This window comes from Henckelia pumila, chromosome 2 (genome assembly GCF_033568475.1).
Source record: "Henckelia pumila isolate YLH828 chromosome 2, ASM3356847v2, whole genome shotgun sequence".
NCBI classification, from domain to species: domain Eukaryota; kingdom Viridiplantae; phylum Streptophyta; class Magnoliopsida; order Lamiales; family Gesneriaceae; genus Henckelia; species Henckelia pumila.
The window spans coordinates 118553562-118573424 of record NC_133121.1 but is presented as its reverse complement, the minus strand read 5'-3'; the positions used below and the strand labels follow the sequence as shown (position 1 = coordinate 118573424).

The window sequence follows — 19863 nt, the reverse complement described above, 5'->3', positions numbered from 1 at the left end:
TTTTTTATGAGAAAAATATAAGAAAACAAAAACTCAATTGAATTAAAAAACTATTTCAATATATTTACAATTTACACATAAATTAACTTTATTTTAGATAATATTTTGTGTTTGAATTTAATTCTCTATCGATCGATGTATGTTACTTTTCACGGTGTATGTTTACAACTATATATATGCACGTATTTCATTCTTATATGGTCTTTTTTTGTTTTAAAAAAATTAATTAAATAAAATTTTATATAAAAAAATGTTTAGATTATATTAAAGTAAATAATTTTTAACGGGTGATTTTTATAATTAACTATAATAATTTGATACTTAGTTAGGATAATTATGATGTAAAACTATGGAGGAAATGGTCGTGTCACGTTTCATAAATTTTTTTTTGACATTTAGGAGAGTCTATACATTTTATCCATTCAACAACAATTTTCATTTTTGATAAATTTATGCACTAGGAGCAGTTTGCGAATAGCTCCCAAACGCTCTTAAAAGATTGCAACAAATAGAAACAATTTATAACCACTATTTATAAAAACTATTGCTAGTAGATTTCAAGAGTAATGTCAGATGTACACCTCGGTGTACACCTTGGTTTACACCATTCCTTATTAATTATAAAATTTTCCTTGATCAACTAGATATTTATTTCTTATCATGGGTATTTTGCAATTAATGAGGGAAATTAGGAAAATTTTAAGTACGGGTGTAAACCAAGGTGTACACTATAAGGCGTACATCTAGCATTTTTCAGATTTCAATATGAGTGGTTACAAACTGTTCCTAAAAGTTAAAGTGAACGGAGCATTTTTATAGCAACATTTTATACAAAACCATGACTAAAAGATATTTAATTGGAGTGGTTTTCAAACCGCGTCTAAATGTTAGGTCAATAGAAGCAGTTCATAGGAACGGTTTATATAAACGGGTTCTAAAGATATTCGATAAGAACGAGTTTAAAACCGCTCCTAAACATTGTAGATATATGATCGGTTTTGTTCAAAACTCTTCTGTTTGTTACCTTTTAAGAACATTTCAAATACTGCTCCTGCAAAACAGCTCCTAGAACCTATTTTTTTTGTAGTGATTATTACAGACTTTCTAGGCCAATTATTAAACTACAAAGGGATATAAAATGGGCACCGAAGACTTGGAGTCATCCATCATGCTAGCTAGATGTTTGGTGCTTGATAAGTAAGCCATAACCAAGAGACACTCCAAGCAAAGCTCTGAATAACCAGAATTCTTCAACTCCATTGTTGGCCAGCATCAATTTGGAAGTGGTGAATATTTCCCTCGGAAGTGTCATCAGAGTGAAACAGCCTGTTTCACCAATGACCTGCACCGATCATGAAGAGCGGACACAGTCTCTGGTTGCATCACTGCTGGGAAGTACTCCTTTTGTTATTTCTCCAAAATTGAATTCGTTTGTTGTTCTAGGGTGTCAAAATGCGGGATGGTTTCGTGGTAGTAATTAAAACATGGATGATAGGTGACATGGATGATAGGTGGATGCATAGCCCTTTGTGATGCTAATACGACGATGCACAATGGTGTTACGAACTTTTCAACAGCATGCACGCAGCAACAGAGACGATAGCGGGCCGAGAGTTTGACTCTCTATCTTTAAGACAAATTTTCCCGCCTAGGTGCTTACGGGTTGATCAAAGTATCTCCCAAGATAGAACGCTATCTCCAACTTCGATTAGTAGCACTACAAAACCGAAGCACTTCGAACACTTCAAAGTGTTTTTAGAAACTCATACTCTAAACTCAGAAGTATGAGTATGCAAGAGGAAAGAAGAGAATCAGAAATGAGCGAGTTGGAATGAATGCAGATGGGGTCTATTTATAGACGATGGAAGGCTGCCTCGGACATTCGCACCACTTCACTTCACACATGGCCGAGGAGACGCAATGGTTTGGTCTGAAGAGACGCACCCGTTCAGCCGAAATGATGCACTGGTTCGGACCAAAAGGTCGCGTCCGTTTGTGAAAAGTTGCACTGTTTCGGGCTGAATGGTTGCACTGATTCGGAAGCAAAAATAAAATATTTAATTGATTTTTGTCCAAAAAAGTTATATCATGTTAAAGCCTAGCCCACGCCCATGCCCAGTGACAGTCGCACCACTTACGCATGGCCGAGGAGACGCAATGGTTCGGTCTGAAGAGACGTACCCGTTCAGTCGAAATGACGCACTGGTTCGGACCAAAAGGTCGCGTCCGTTTGTGAAAAGTTGCACTGTTTCGGGCTGAATGGTTGCACTGATTCGGAAGCAAAAACAAAATATTTAATTGATTTTTGTCCAAAAAAGTTATATCATGTTAAAGCCCAGCCCACGCCCATGTCCGGTCCGTGCCGGGCCGGTCGGTCGGTCGGACGGGCGATGGCGGCGCGCGCGCACGTATGGCTAATGGTTCGAACCTAGCATAGTCTAGGTTCGCTCCCCTTAACAAACATGGGTACCCCTTGGGGCCCCAACCCATTGTCTCATTTTAGGCTATATATGTAGACATTTATTGCCACATTTTATCAATGTGGGACTATGAGCATCAATATTTCATTCACCACCTTTATTCCAACAAAAATTGTCAAACAATTTTTCCAACAATCCCCCACATGAATGTGATTTATGCGAATATGTATGCATATGCTAAAACAGAGTTTCTTGCGAAAAAATTATTGCATGGGGAGAGGTAACTTGCGGCTTTGAACCTTCCTTAGTGAAATACTATCCGATTTACTAGGCTGCCTAGTGAACGTGATGTGTTGAACTATTCAGCTGTTGATGTAAACCAAGACAACAGTATTCACACAATAATTTTTCTCACACTTTATTTGTTCTCACGTTTTTGTCCGTTTTGGCCCTGGACAACATCTTGGATTCTTAAGTGTTTCATTGAAGCGGCCCGTATTCACACTTAAATAGGTGACCTCCTATTATATGAGTATCCTGTCATACTCTATTTCTTATAGAAATATAGGAATCATTAAAAGTTTGTTCAAACTTAACCTCACTACTTGCACAGGTTGCACTTTTATCCTAGGAATGAGAATAGAACGAAGTTCTAAGCGCACACGAACATTCATAACTTGATTTTCCCATTGAATCAAGATCTTGGGATCTCCAATCTACAAGGTTGGGTTTCCGCTATGAATTATCCTTTAATTTTGTAGGTTTTAATCTCATTTCTCTTGATAAGCAGTTTACTTGATCTCTCCCTAAACTTTTTGTCAACGGATCTGCTAAGTTATCTTTTGATTTTACATAATCAACTGCGATAACCCCATTTGAGATCAACTGCCTAATGGTATTATGTCTTCGACGTATGTGTCTTGACTTACCATTATACATACTTGTAACACCCGTAAATTTTAATACGTATATTCGCATGCATAATTAGGGAAAATAATTATTTAAAAATTTATATTTGGTTTAAATGACATTTATGTGTTAATATGTGAATTATATGCATGATTTAAAATTTATTTTAGCATTTAACCCGTAATTATTGTATTTTTAGATTTTTGAGTAAATAAGTTATTTGATCGCGTAGACGGGACCGTGGACGGACGATATACCAACTTTTGAGCCAAAAATATTTTATGAGTTTTATGAGCCTTAAAATATTATTTTAAGGTATTTTGTCAAGAAAATTTTAGTATTTAGTTATATATTTATTTAATAGTTTATTTTTGGCCAAAATAAGTCATTTTATTGACTTTTATTAATATTTAAAAATCTCTTAAGTCTTAATTTCGGGATAATGGTTTTTAGTATCAGATTATTATTATTTTTAAGAGTTTTAAAGATTTTGCTTAAGGTATAATATCTTTATTTTGAGTAATATCTATTATTAATATATTATCTACCCAAAATTTAAACCTAAAACACTCTCTAATCTATTCCATACCCCATCAGACGCCTCCACCCTTTTCTTCAACCCCTTTTTCACGCCTCTTAGCAGAAAACTCATCCCCCATAGCCGATCAAGCTCTAGTTTTGAAGATTTTGGTTCGTTCGTCGTCCCGGGGACCCGTATACGCATCCACTTTCATCAATCAATTAAAAAGGCATGTTTAATTCCTTTCCTTTACCACCATATAAGCTACTACTCACGTTTTTATAAGAATATATGAGTTTGACACTAATTTTTTGAGTTCATGCAAGAATTTAATGGTTTTTCCTTTGATTCATGAGTTTGCTCTTGTTTGATGCATGTTCATCACGTTTTTATGGTATGGGTTCGAACCAACTGCTGGTCCATGGTTCAGAGGGTGAGTAAGGGTCCCTAGGGTAGAGCTAAGTCGGGATTTGAAGCTGGGGTAGGCTAAAATCGAAGATGGAGTTTTCTGCCCAGGATCGCAGATTAGGGTTTCGGGGAAGAGAGCTTAGTCCTCCTTCCTCAGACCACGACTTGGGGTAAAGCTTGTTGGTTTAGAACCTCCTAGATGTTTTCTAAGTTTTGGAAGTGGTTTCACGGTCTTTGGTTGTCGGAGGAAGCCGCACGAATGAAAGTTTGGCGACTGCTCAGTCTGCGCGCGAGGAGGAGGAAGGCGTCTGGTGCAGAGCTTCGTTCTCACTCCTCAGGCAATGGTTTTGGATGCGGTCTAAAGGGTTTGAACCCCATAGATGTTGGCTAGGATTGAGAAGTGGTTTCATGGAAAAATATGGCCGGAGTAGGGAGAACGATCGGATTTACGGCAGCCGCTCAGGGCTGGACGCGAGCTGGGAGAACAGCCTGTTGCAGGGCTTCGTTCTCCTTCCTCGAACCACCGTTTGGGCTGATTTTTAGCTTGATGAAAACGTCTTGATGTTAGCTAAGTGCTAGAAGTGATTTCATGGTCAAATATTGTCTGATCAGAGAGAAAGAAAGGAATTAGTACAGCTGCACGGAGTTGGTTCTGTGCAGAAATATGCTTGGGTTAAGTTTTGAACTTCTGGGTTTTATTTCGGGCTGGGCTTGGGCTGGGTGGTCCGGGTCGGGTCCGGGTTGTCATGGATCAGGTCAGTAGGGTTCGGGTCTGGGTTAGGTGGGCCGGGCTCGAGTATTTGAATTTTTACGTAATTAAGAGTTTAATTTGTTTTTGGGCCAGTTTAATGTTTAGAAAATTATTTGGGATTCCAAATAATTTTATTTGGGCCTTAAATAATTTATTTAAGTTAGCACAATGATTTTTATGGGCTTGGGAGTCCATGAGAATTTTTGGGCCAGTCAGTGGATTTTGGGCCAGTCTAGAGTTTTATTGGGCTTAAGTTAAGTAATTGGGCTTAAATATTTTATTTAGGTCAAGTTAAGTTTAATTAAGTTATTTGGACTAAAATATGATTATTGAATTTTATTTAAGTTTAATGGGCTTAGAGTGAGTGATCAGCAGTCTGGACCAACCCATGAAAATAAACTAAGTCCGGAATATATATTTAATTATTTTTATGCATGAAGTCTATTTTAAGTAAAAGTATATTTATTATTAAAATTAATTAAATATATATTACGGACATATTTTAAGTGCATGCATACATGAAATATTTTATGATGTGTTTATGATTAAGAATTGAGCATGAAAAATATTTTTATGGAAATTGAAGTGATGTGACAGCATAGAAGTGGTTTTACCACTGACACAGAGGTAGTTCTACTACCGGCATAGAAGTGGTTTTACAACTGGCACAGAGGTAGTTTACTACCAGCATAGAGGTGGATTTATCCACCGCCACGTACGATGGTTCTTTAGACTGATCAGTCGGCACAGTTATTAGTCACATTCATGGATATGACCATACTCAGTTTTTATGTTTATGACATGCTCAATTATGTTATGTATGATGAAGAAAGTTATGTTATGTTTATGATTTATGATTCAGCATTTATGTTATGAAAAATGTTTTCATGCATGCTCATGTACATGTATATGTATTAGTATCTACGTGATGCATTATTTTTAACCTTGTTATAAAGGATTAGACATGTTGAGCCCCTAGGCTCACTACGCTTATATGGTGCAGGTGAGCATGATGACATTTATGTATCTCCTACCGGTGGTGAGGACGTATGAGCTCACGGAGCAGTGGACCCCGTGACCGTCGCAGTTATTTAGTCTATTATGATGGAATTTTGAAACATGTTTTATTTTATTATTATTCCGCATATGAGATTTTTCAGCAGCATTGTTTATCATTTTAAATTGATGCATGAAACATTTTTAAGGATTTATTTATTTATTTAATATTTTTCAGGTTATTTAAGAAATATATGTTATTTTTATATACATATATGTATGGGCGTATATGTATAGTATTATTTTAAAAAAAAAAAAGTTTTTCCGCATTTTATTAGTAGTAGGCGTTTCAATTGGTATCAGAGCGCGGTCCTTGGAGGATGTCTACTGTCACGTGAAGCTCAGAAATCCTGCTACCGGTCTGTAAGTTTTAAATGTTTTCTTATGAATTATAAGGAGCATATGTAATGATTTAAGATTTTCATGTTAGTAAAGTTTTAGAACCCTTAAGTTATGCATTGCGATTTACGTTTAAATAAATAGATTTGGGAAGGATAAAATATTTTGTTTATCAGAGTGCGCAACAGAAGCATGACTTTTGGGATACCGAAACTTGGGAACTAGATATGTAATAGTGGATTTAGTAAATTGGATTTTTTAGAGACTTCGTTATTAGAATTTGATGAGTCAAATTTCGAGGACGAAATTCAATTTAAGGGGGGGAGAATTGTAACACCCGAAAATTTTAATACGTAAATTCGCATGCATAATTAGGAAAAATAATTATTTAAAAATTTATATTTGGTTTAAATGAAATTTATGTGTTAATATGTGAATTATATGCATGATTTAAAATTTATTTTATCATTTAACCCGTAATTATTGTATTTTTAGATTTTTGAGTAAATAAGTTATTTGATCGCGTAGACGGGACCGTGGACGGACGATATATCAAATTTTGAGCCAAAAATATTTTATGAGTTTTATGAGCCTTAAAATATTATTTTAAGGTATTTTGCAAGAAAATTTTAGTATTTAGTTATATATTTATTTAATAGTTTATTTTTGGTCAAAATAAGTCATTTTATTGACTTTTATTAATATTTAAAAATCTCTTAAGTTTTAATTTCGGGATAATGGTTTTTAGTATCAGATTATTATTATTTTTAAGAGTTTTAAAGATTTTGCTTAAGGTATAATATCTTTATTTTGAGTAATATCTATTATTAATATATTATCTACCCAAAATTTAAACCTAAAACACTCTCTAATCTATTCCAAACCCCATCAGACGCCTCCACCCTTTTCTTCAACCCCTTTTTCACGCCTCTTAGCAGAAAACTCATCCCCCATAGCCGATCAAGCTCTAGTTTTGAAGATTTTGGTTCGTTCGTCGTCCTGGGGACCCGTATACGCATCCACTTTCGTCAATCAATTAAAAAGGCATGTTTAATTCCTTTCCTTTACCACCATATAAGCTACTACTCACGTTTTTATAAGAATGTATGAGTTTGACACTAATTTTTATGAGTTCATGCAAGAATTTAATGGTTTTTCCTTTGATTAATGAGTTTGCTCTTGTTTGATGCATGTTCATCACGTTTTTATGGTATGGGTTCGAACCAACTGCTGGTCCATGGTTCAGAGGGTGAGTAAGGGTCCCTAGGGTAGAGCTAAGTCGGGATTTGAAGCTGGGGTAGGCTAAAATCGAAGATGGAGTTTTCTGCCCAGGATCGCAGATTAGGGTTTCGGGGAAGAGAGCTTCGTCCTCCTTCCTCAGACCACGACTTGGGGTAAAGCTTGTTGGGTTAGAACCTCCTAGATGTTTTCTAAGTTTTGGAAGTGGTTTCACGGTCTTTGGTTGTTGGAGGAAGCCGCACGAACGAAAGTTTGGCGACTGCTCAGTCTGCGCGCGAGGAGGAGGAAGGCGTCTGGTGCAGAGCTTCGTTCTCACTCCTCAGGCAATGGTTTTGGATGCGGTCTGAAGGGTTTGAACCCATAGATGTTGGCTAGGATTGAGAAGTGGTTTCACGGAAAAATATGGCCGGAGTAGGGAGAAAGATCGGATTTACAGCAGCCGCTCAGGGCTGGACGCGAGCTGGGAGAACAGCCTTTTGCAGGGCTTCGTTCTCCTTCCTCGAACCACCGTTTGGGCTGCTTTTTAGCTTGATGGAAACGTCTTGATGTTAGCTAAGTGTTAGAAGTGGTTTCATGGTCAAATATTGTCTGATCAGAGAGAAAGAAAGGAATTAGTACAGCTGCACGGAGTTGGTTCTGTGCAGAAATATGCTTGGGTTAAGTTTTGAACTTCTGGGTTTTATTTCGGGCTGGGCTTGGGCTGGGTGGTCCGGGTCGGGTCTGGGTTGTCATGGATCGGGTCAGTAGGGTCCGGGTCTGGGTTAGGTGGGCCGGGCTCGGGTATTTTAATTTTTAAGTAATTAAGAGTTTAATTGGTTTTTGGGCCAGTTTAATGTTTAGAAAATTATTTGGGATTCCAAATAATTTTATTTGGGCCTTAAATAATTTATTTAAGTTAGCACAATGATTTTTATGGGCTTGGAAGTCCATGAAAATTTTTGGGCCAGTCAGTGGATTTTGGGCCAGTCTAGAGTTTTATTGGGCTTAAGTTAAGTAATTGGGCTTAAATATTTTATTTAGGTCAAGTTAAGTTTAATTAAGTTATTTGGACTAAAATATGATTATTGAATTTTATTTAAGTTTAATGGGCTTAGAGTGAGTGATCAGCAGTCTGGACCAACCCATGAAAATAAACTAAGTCCGGAATATATATTTAATTATTTTTATGCATGAAGTCTATTTTAAGTAAAAGTATATTTATTATTAAAATTAATTAAATATATATTACGGACATATTTTAAGTGCATGCATACATAAAATATTTTATGATGTGTTTATGATTAAGAATTGAGCATGAAAAATATTTTTATGGAAATTGAAGTGATGCGACAACATAGAAGTGGTTTTACCACTGACACAGAGGTAGTTCTACTACCGGCATAGAAGTGGTTTTACCACTGGCACAGAGGTAGTTTACTACCAGCATAGAGGTGGATTTATCCACCGCCACGTACGATGGTTCTTTAGACTGATCAGTCGGCACAGTTATTAGTCACATTCATGGATATGACCATACTCAGTTTTTATGTTTATGACATGCTCAATTATGTTATGTATGAAGAAAGTTATGTTATGTTTATGATTTATGATTCAGCATTTATGTTATGAAAAATGTTTCCATGCATGCTCATGTACATGTATATGTATTAGTATCTACGTGATGCATTATTTTTAACCTTGTTATAAAGGATTAGACATGTTGAGCCCCTAGGCTCACTACGCTTATATGGTGCAGGTGAGCATGATGACATTTATGTAGCTCCTACCGGTGGTGAGGAAGTATGAGCTCACGGAGCAGTGGACCCCGTGACCGTCGCAGTTATTTAGTCTATTATGATGGAATTTTGAAACATGTTTTATTTTATTATTATTTCGCATATGAGATTTTTCAGCAGCATTGTTTATCATTTTAAATTGATGCATGAAACATTTTTAAGGATTTATTTATTTATTTAATATTTTTCAGGTTATTTAAGAAATATATGTTATTTTTATATACATATATGTATGGGCGTATATGTATAGTATTATTTAAAAAAAAAAAAGTTTTTCCGCATTTTATTAGTAGTAGGCGTTTCAATACTAGTTTGTGCCCTACCTATAGTCGACTGACTATCGCAATGTATCATTACTGATGGCACTGGTTTTGTCCAACATGGAATATCTTCTAGGAAATTACGAAGCCATTCCGCTTCTTCTCCCGCTTTGTCTAAAGCTATGAATTCCGATTCCATTGTTGAACGAGCTATACACGTTTGTTTAGAGGATTTCCATGACACAGCTCCTCCACCGATAGTGAACACATATCCACTTGTGGACTTCGAGTCTTTTGTGTTTGAAATCCAATTTGAATCACAATATCCTTCAAGTACAGAAGGATAGGATGCATAATGTAATCCATAGTCCATTGAATACTTTAAGTATTTAAATACTCTTTCCAATGCTTTCCAATGATCATGACTAGGATTACTTGTGAATCTACTCAATTTATTTATTGAGTAAGCAATATCAGGACGAGTACAATTTATAATATGCATTAAACTTCCAATAATCCTTGCATATTTTTTTTGAGATACGGGTTCACCACGATTTTTAGATAAATGTAAATTTAAATCCACGGGTGATCTTACCGGCGTAACATCATACACATTGAATTTCCTAAGTACTTTCTCAATATAATGAGATTGTGTTAGGGTAATTCCTTCAGACGTTTTTTCAATCTTAATTCCTAAGATAACGTCTGCATTTCCCATATCTTTAATGCCAAAATATTTTGTCAACATTTTCTTAGTATTCATGATGACATCATGACTACTTCCCATAATAAGCATGTCGTCTACATATAGAAAAACAATTACATATGAGTTAGGTGTGCCCTTTATATAAACACATTTATCACACTCGTTAATCTTGAATCCATTTGACATCATTGTTTTGTCAAACTTTTCATGCCATTGTTTAGGAGCTTGTTTTAGTCCATACAATGATTTAACGAGTTTGCACACTTTCTTTTCTTGACCAGGAGCTATAAAAGCTTCAGGTTGTTCCATATATATTTTTTCTTCCAACTCACCATTTAAAAATGCCGTCTTTACATTCATTTGATGAATTTCGAGATTATTTAAAGCAGCAATTGCTATAAGTGCTCGAATAGACGTTATTCTTGTAACAGGTGAATATGTATCGAAGAAATCCAACCCTTCTTTTTGTCTAAATCCTTTAGCCACCAACCTTGCTTTGTATTTTTCAACAGATCCATCAGCTTTGTATTTTCTTTTTAGGATCCATTTTCATCCTAAAGATTTGCTTCCTGGTGGGAGATCTACTAATTCCCAAGTATGATTTTGCATGATAAAATCTATTTTGCTGTTTATGGCCTCTTTCCAAAGCGGGAAATCTTAGCTCTCTTACTACGCCTTGGTTCTTCACTTTCATGAGTTACCTCATTAGTGGATTCATGACCTCTTTTGGAAGAGCTCTTTTTTTTTTCCTTCTTTACAAGGAAAGACGTTCTCAAAAAATGCAACATTCCTTGATTCAATAATGGTATTTTCATGTATATCAGGAATCACTGACTTGTGCACTAGGAATCTATATGCACTACTGTTGTTTGCATATCCAATGAAGATGCAATCTACAGTCTTAGGTCCAATATTCACTTGTTTTGGCTTTGGTATTTCTACTTTCGCCAAACACCCCCACACTTTCAAGTATTTGTATGAGGGCTTATGTCCTTTTCACAATTCGTAAGGAGTTTCATTCTTCTTTTTATGTGAAATTTTGTTAAAAATATGATTTGCCGAAAAGATTGCTTCCCCCCATAAGTTTTGGGGTAATCCAGAACTTATTAGCATGTCATTCATCATCTCCTTAAGAGTATGGTTTTTCCTTTCCGCAACACCATTAGATTGTGATGAATAAGGAGCAGTTGATTGATTAATAATGCCAGATTCATTGCAAAATTCTTCAAACGGAGCAACATATTCACCTCCTCTATCACTACGAATTTTCTTGATTCGTTTTCCAAGTTGATTTTAAACTTCATTTTTATAAGTTTTAAAAACTTCTAGAGCTTCATCTTTGCTTCTCAACAGAAACACGTAACAGAATCTAGTGCAATCATCAATGAATGTAATAAAGTACTTTTTCCCACCTCTAGTTTGTACAAACTTTAAATCACAAATGTAAGTGTGAATTAGTTCTAGATATATCGTACTTCTTTCCACTTTGTGAAAATGTACTTTAGTTAATTTAGCTTCAACACATACTTCACATTTGTAGTTTGAATCAATCTTAGTCTTTGGAATAAGATTTAATTTTCTGAGTTTTCTCAAAGTGTTGAAGTTTACATGTCCTAATCTAGTATGCCATAAATTAGAACATTCAACCAAAAAATTCAAAGCTTTAACTTTATTATTTTCAAACTCGTGAAGTACAGTCATTACATTCATCTTGAACAATCCCTTTTCTATATATTCTTTTTCTAGAAACTGTCCATTTTTCATGATTACAACTTTGCCGGCTTCAAACACTATTCTAAATCCGGCCTTGACCAGTCTAGATCCCGATACAAGATTCTTTCTTATGTCCGAAACATGGAGGACATCGATGAGAGTAAGCTCATTTCCCGAAGTCATCTTGATCACCACTTTGCCTAAACCAACGATGTTGGAAGTTGCATTGTTACCCATATAGAGTTGTCTTTCACTTATATGAGTATACTTTGAGAATAACTCCTTGTCAGCACAAACATGTCGTGCTGCTCTAGTGTCGATATACCATTCTCTAGGATGATCAACCATGTTAGCCTCGAAGACTACTGCTGACAGATCTATTTCAGACAAGTCAATAGGCACAGATTTGTGTTGAACAACATTTGATCGATACTGATTGTCCTTCTTTGGTAAGCGACAATCCTTGGCCTTGTGGTTCGTCTTCCCACAGTTCCAACATGTTTCTTTCGATTTCTTGTTCTTCCCTTGCTTCACATCTTTCCCAAAATGTTTCCTTCTCTTCGTAGCATTTGGCTCCACCAAGTTTGCCTTTGCTTCCATCGGCATCTTACCAGTTTTGATCTCCGCTTTGCGATTGTCTTCCTCAATTCGCAGTCTGACGATCAAGTTCTCGAGCCCCATTTCCTTGCGTTTATGCTTCAAATAATTTTTGAATTCTTTCCATAAAGGTGGTAGCTTTTCAATCAGTGCAGCAACTTGGAAGGATTCACTGATCATCATCCCTTCAGCCATTATGTCATGGAGGATGATTTGGAACTCTTGCACTTGGCTAATCACCGTCTTGGTATCAACCATTTTGAACTCAAGAAACTTTCCGACTACAAATTTCTTTGTGCCAGCATCCTCGGTCTTATATTTCTTCTCCAAGGATTCCCACAGTTCCTTAGCAGTCTTGGTTGCAGAGTGTACGCTGTACAACGTATTATCTAACCCATTCAGTATATAGTTCCGGTACAAGAAGTCGTTGTGAGACCATGCATCGAAAGCAAATCTTGCTTGTGTGTCAGCATTTGGTGCTGGAACAACAACCACTTCCTTCAAAAACCTCTCAAGATGAAGTGTAGTGAGGTAAAACAACATCTTCTGCTGCCATGTCTTGAAGTTAGTACCGGAGAACTTCTCAGGTCTCTCGGCATGCGCATTAGAAGCAGCAGGGGCCGTGACAACAGCCGGTGTAACAGTCGGCGGCATGGCAGGGGGTGGTGGTGGGGTTGGCGTAACTGGAGTCGGTGGAACAGCAGCCATGATAACAACAAAATTTGTCTTAAACTTGTTACAAACTTTTCAACAGCATGCACGCAGCAACAGAGACGATAGCGGGCCGAGAGTTTGACTCTCTATCTTTAAGACAAATTTGCCCGCCTAGGTGCTTACGGGTTGATCAAAGTGTCTCCCAAGATAGAACGCTATCTCCAACTTCGATTAGTAGCACTACAAAACCAAAGCACTTCGAACACTTCAAAGTGTTTTTAGAAACTCAGACTCTAAACTCAGAAGTATGAGTATGCAAGAGGAAAGAAGAGAATCGGAAATGAGCATGTTGGAATGAATGCAGATGAGGTCTATTTATATACGTTGGAAGGCTTCCTCGGACAGTCGCACCACTTCACTGCACACATGGCCGAGGAGACGCAATGGTTCGGTCTGAAGAGACGCACCCGTTCAGCCGAAATGACGCATTGGTTCGGACCAAAAGGTCATGTCCGTTTGTGAAAAGTTGCACTGTTTCGGGCTGAATGGTTGTACTGATTCGGAAGCACAAATAAAATATTTAATTGATTTTTGTCCAAAAAAGTTATATCATGTTAAAGCCCAGCCCACGCCCATGTCCGGTCCATGCCATGCCGAGCCGGCCGGTCGGACGGACGGCGGCGGCGGCGGCGCGCGTGCTTGTGGCTAATGGTTCGAACCTAGCATAGTCTAAGTCTGCTCCCCTTAACAAACATGGGTACCCCTTGGGCCCCAACCCATTGTCTAATTTTAGGCTATATATGTAGACATTTATTGCCACATTTTACCAATGTGGGACTATGAGCATCAATGTCTCATTCACCACCTTTATTCCAACAACAATTGTCAAACAATTTTTCCAACAAACGGTTGCAATGGCGTTAACTGCTGCCAGGTTTCAGTCTCGGGAGGGATTCGAGAGCCTAATTTTACTTATCGGAGGATTGCGCCATCCAGCAAAAATGAGAGTTGCGGATATGCTTTCCTAGCTGCGGACACATGGTTGTCAAATGATTATAAGATGTATAAAGGCCTTGGACGAGATTTGATGAATCCGTTTGATGAACAATTTAAATTTGCTATTTGGTACTCGACTGGACGGAGCAGTACAACCTTACCATTTCTTATAATGCTGGTTGCAATGATGGTAGCAGCTACACTTATGGTTATGTAAGTTATTATTATTATAATACAGGTTCTATACCATGCTCTTGCCATAGTGGATTTGAAGGAAATCCTTATCTACCACAAGGGTGCCGGGATTTCACCGAGTGTCACAATGACTCACTTAATTACTGCATGGGTACTTGTACCAACACAATAGGCTCTTTCATATGTGATGAACCCGTTTCAAAAGTTAAAGTACCACTTATCGTTGTTGGAAGTGTGCTAAGCACACTACTTTTGATTGTTGTGGCTTGGAGATTCTCCAAGGTTGTTATCAAGAGATTTAAGGCCAACCGCAAATTGAGGAACTTCAGACAAAATGGTGGCTTGTTGTTGGAAAAACATGAGTTGTCTGCAACTGATAAAGGTGTAGAGAAGATAAAGTTATTTAGCTCAAAAGATTTGGCAAAAGCCAAAGATCGCTACAACGAAAATCGCATCCTTGGCCATGGTGGTCAAGGGACTGTCTACAAAGGAATGTTGACAGAAGGAATGTTGACAGATGACAGAAGGAATGTTGACAGATGGAAGTGAAAGGAATATTTTATTCCTTAAAATCATCCTATTTTTGAAAAGATTTTATTTAATATCTTTTGTCTTTCTTGAACATGAAGTATCTTTTAAATAAGTTATTTATTTCTTTGACTAACTTGATTTGAGATATGATTAAGTTTATCATAATATTTATTATTTTATCTCTAATGATTTAATTCCTTTACTATGTAGATTTGACTTGATCAAAGAGGAACAAGATCTAGAATCCTATGTTTACAAGGAAACATCTACAAGGAAGGATTCAAGTATATATATTGAAGATACGGAAGGATACCGATGAGTAGAGAGAGATTAGCTTCATATATATACACGTACGTTGAGAAAGAATCGAAGATCTTCTGACGCTTTGATCGGTCGTCATAACTTGAAGCCTTGAAAAACACTCGAAGATCGGTGATCAAGAAGTGTGCTGCTCGTGTGATTTTGGCTTCAACATTTTTCTCCTTACTTCGTTTTTGTTATTCTATTTCATATAGAATTTTTAGGAGAACTTTTACTCTGTATTTTCTCACATGTTTTGAGAAAATTGATTTTACAATAATCACTAGTTTTAGGGTTTGTAAAACTCTTTGAATTATTTACTAGTGAAGTTTTGCCCTGAGGCGCTGCAAGAGTATTTTATACTCTTACTTAAATAATTTGAGTCTGTTTATTGGTTGCTTGTTTATTTTATTTACGCTTTAATTATATTCCGCTGCAAATTACTCAAGGTGTTATTGTAGGTGTTGTCAACACCTTGTGACAACACCTCAAACTATTTATGTGCAACCCTCATTCCCTTACAAGTGGTATCAGAACCAAATATTTCCAAGTTAACTCCTTATCAAAATATAACACCACTGAAACAAAATCCAATCACATTCAAATTCAAAAATTCAGAGGATAGGGAAAAAATCAAAAAATATTGTTTGATCAGAATTCATAACCTTTCGGCCAGATTGCTGCATGCTGAGCAGAAAATTATCCAAGCGAAGGCTGATCTCGCATATTACGAAGGGATGAAGGCTCACTATGAGTCCCTATTAAGTGGAGCTGGCCCTTCTGAACAAAAAGAAGGAGAAGGAAGTGAAGCAGAAGAAGAAGCTGATGGCTCATATGAGAGCAATCACTTTTAGTTTGTTTATAGTTTATTTATTTTGGTTTTGCTAGTATATTTTAAATTTTTTTTTGGTCTTAGGTTTTGTGTTTTTTTTGCTCTGATCCTAATCAAAACTGTTCGGTTGTGATGTCAGCTCTGATATGAATTCTTGTTTTTGTTTCTCCTTGCACTTATGTTTTCTGATTTTAAGTGTCGTAGCTAGATGTTGCCAACATCTCGTGACAACACCTCTGCTTATACTCAGGGGAAAAATCTATTCAGGAGGAGTTTTGATTAAGGGGAGTTTAGTTGATCTGTGTGTGAATTAAATGTGTTTTGTTCAGAAAGGCAAAAAGAGGGAGATTGAAAGGAATATTTGATTCCTTAAAATCATCCTATTTTTGAAAAGATTTTATTTAATATCTTTTGTCTTTCTTGAACATGAAGTATTTTTTAAATAAGTTATTTATTTCTTTGACTAACTTGATTTGAGATATGATTAAGTTTATTATAATATTTATTATCTTATCTCTAATGATTTAATTCTTTTACTATGTAGATATGTGATGACCCGGTTCTTAATCTCAATTAATACAACAGAATTCAATAGTCAAGGCAAGGCTAAGTATCAAAAGCCTAAACCAAACAAAGAAAAAAATATTTTTTTTTTGAATGGCCTGCGCGCGCGGGCTCGCCCCTCGCGCGTGCGCAGTTCAAGGGGGCAGTGACCCCCTTGGCTTGGCCTGCGCGCGCGCGAGCAAGGGCTCGCCCGTGCGTAGGCCAAACGGCCAGAAAAAGCTGCACACACACACAGCTGCTGTCAAGGTTGTTCTTGATCCCATTATCAGTCTCTGATCGAGTTTCATTGTCAAAATCAATCTTCTTTAATTCCCGAAACATGGAATTTAATTTTAAATTCCATAAATATTCAAATTGAATATTTATTCTTTTAATTTAAGAATTCTCAGAATTTAATTCTCACAATCCGTAAATTCTCAAATTAAATATTTTCGGCTCGGAAATTAAATCTATCATTTCCATAACTTCTCAAATCAATATTAGCCCATAATATGGAATTTAATTCTCAAATCCCATAATTAATAATTTAATATTTTCGGGCCTTATAAGATTTGACTTAATCAAAGAGGAACAAGATCTAGAATCCTATGTTTACAAGGAAACATCTACAAGGAAGGATTCAAGTATATATATTGGAGATACAGAAGGAGACCGATGAGTAGAGAGAAATTAGCTTCATATACACGTACATTGAGAAAGAATCGAAGATCTTCTAAAGCTTTGATCGGTCGTCATGACTTGAAGCTTTGAAAAACACTCGAAGATCAGTGATCAAGAAATGTGATGCTCGTGTGATTTTGGCTTCAACATTTTTCTCCTTACTTCGTTTTTTTTATTCTATTTCATATAGAATTTTTAGGAGAACTTTTACTCTATATTTTCTCACATGTATTGAGAAAATTGATTTTTACAATAATCATTAGTTTTAGGGTTTGTAAAACTCTTTGAATTATTTACTAGTGAAGTTTTGCCGCGAGGCGCTGCAAGAGTATTTTATACTCTTGCTTAAATCATTTGAGTATGTTTATTGGTTGCTTGTTTATTTTATTTATGTTTTAATTATATTTCACTGCAAATTACTCAAGGTGTTATTGTAGGTATTGTCAACACCCTGTGACAACAACTCAAACTGTATATGTGCAACTTTCATTCCCTTACAGGAAGAATTGTGGCAATCAAGAAATCTGAGGGGATAGATGAAGATGATATCGAAACTTTTATCAACGAGGTGGTTATTTTATCACAGATAAACCACAGGCATGTTGTTAAGCTATTGGGATGCTGCCTAGAGTCTGATGTTCCACTTCTTCTGTATGAGTTCATACCAAATGGAACCCTGTTTTAGCATATCCATCATCCAAATGAAGAATTCCCATTCACTTGGGAGATGCGTGTACGAATCTCCATAGAAGTAGCCAACTCTCTGGCTTACTTGCATTCAGCTGCATCTGCTCCAATATATCATCGGGATATCAAATCTACAAACATACTGCTGGATAAGAAGTATCGGGCAAAAGTTTCAGACTTTGGAACATCTAGGTTGGTTTCAATCGAGAAAACTCACTTGACCACAAAAGTACTAGGAACCTTTGGTTACTTGGATCCAGAGTACTTCCAATCAAGCCAGTTTACAGAAAAGAGTGACGTTTATAGTTTTGGCGTGGTCATGGTGGAGCTTTTAACTGGGGAGAAAGCAGCATCTAGAATTATAGCGGATGTGGGGAGGAGTTTAGCCACACATTACTTGCACTCAATGGAGGAAGATCACTTGTTCGATATTCTTGATGCTCTGGTGCTCAAAGAAGGCAAAATAGAACAAATTTTGGCCATCGCTGAACTTGCCACTAGATGCTTGCACCTCCAGGGCAAGAAAAGGCGAACAATGAAGGAAGTAGCAGCCGAGTTAGAAGCCATTCAAAATTTGAAAGAGGGGACTGTTTACCAACGTGATGTTGAGAAAAATGAGCTATATTCAATAGAGATATCCGAGTTTTACGACTTCTCCTCGATCCCAGGAAGCACCAACTTTGATTCCAGCATCATTTCAAAATCATCATCAGAAGATCAGCTGCCTCTTTTGGTTGATGAACCATGAAGAACTTGATTTATGATAATATTTTTTAGTTTTTTTTTTCCTCTGTCTCAGTTGTTGTGAATATTTTAGTTTCCTCGAGTATTTGCAGGAAAAACAGTACGAGGTTTACGGGTATACAATATACTGATGTAATATATTATTACATATTCTCCAATGTACGCGCTAATCATTATTATTGTTACAGCTCTTGAATAGGAAACAAATGCGGGTATGCGGAAATTGAGAGTCATAATATTTCATGAGGCGTATATTAAATATATTATTAATCAAATTAATATTTATTCATCTATATTTTGACTTCAAGAATTTAAATTTTTTATACAACAGGGAGTGAGGAAAGTTATGGTCCGATTTATCTAAGGGTGTGCAATGGTCGGTTCAGTTTGGTTTTAACAAATTTTGGTTCGGTGTTTCGGTTTACGGTTTTTCAAATTCCTAATTCGAAACCAAACCATTTTATTTCTGTTTGGTTCGGTTATTTTTATTACGGTTTCGGTTATTACGGTTTGAGTAACAATTTAACTTATAAATGAAGTTGTATGTTAAATTATTTAAAATAAATATAATAAAAAAACAGTGATCAAAACAACTTTTTGATTATCTTAAAACATCAAAATTAATTAATAAAAATAGGCATAGCTATGATTTTTGTAACCAATTTGTTAGTTATCTTACAAATATAAAAATAAAATAATAAAAAAATATAACGATTGACGGTTACCAAATTAGGTATTAACGGTGAAAAGTCAAGAAGTGAGGAGTAAATCTAATGAAAATAACATATATTAATTATTTTTACTATTTATTATATTTTAATTGGTCGGTTCGGTTTTTTCGGTTTTTTAAAATTCAAAACCGTATACCGGACCGAAAAATCGAAGATATCAAAAATCAAAACCAGAACCGACCGAAAAACCATTTAAACTGAACCAAAAAAACCGAAATTTACGTTTCGGTCGGTTTTTTTGGTTTGAATCGTTTAATGCACACTCCTAGATTTATC

The 19863-nt window shown here is 36.2% G+C and overlaps 1 pseudogene; it reads left to right on the top strand.

Moving 5' to 3' along the window:
* Positions 1-1138: 1138 nt before the first annotated feature.
* LOC140878256 (wall-associated receptor kinase-like 2) lies at positions 1139-18860 on the top strand (annotated as a pseudogene).
* The last annotated feature ends 1003 nt before the right edge of the window (positions 18861-19863 follow it).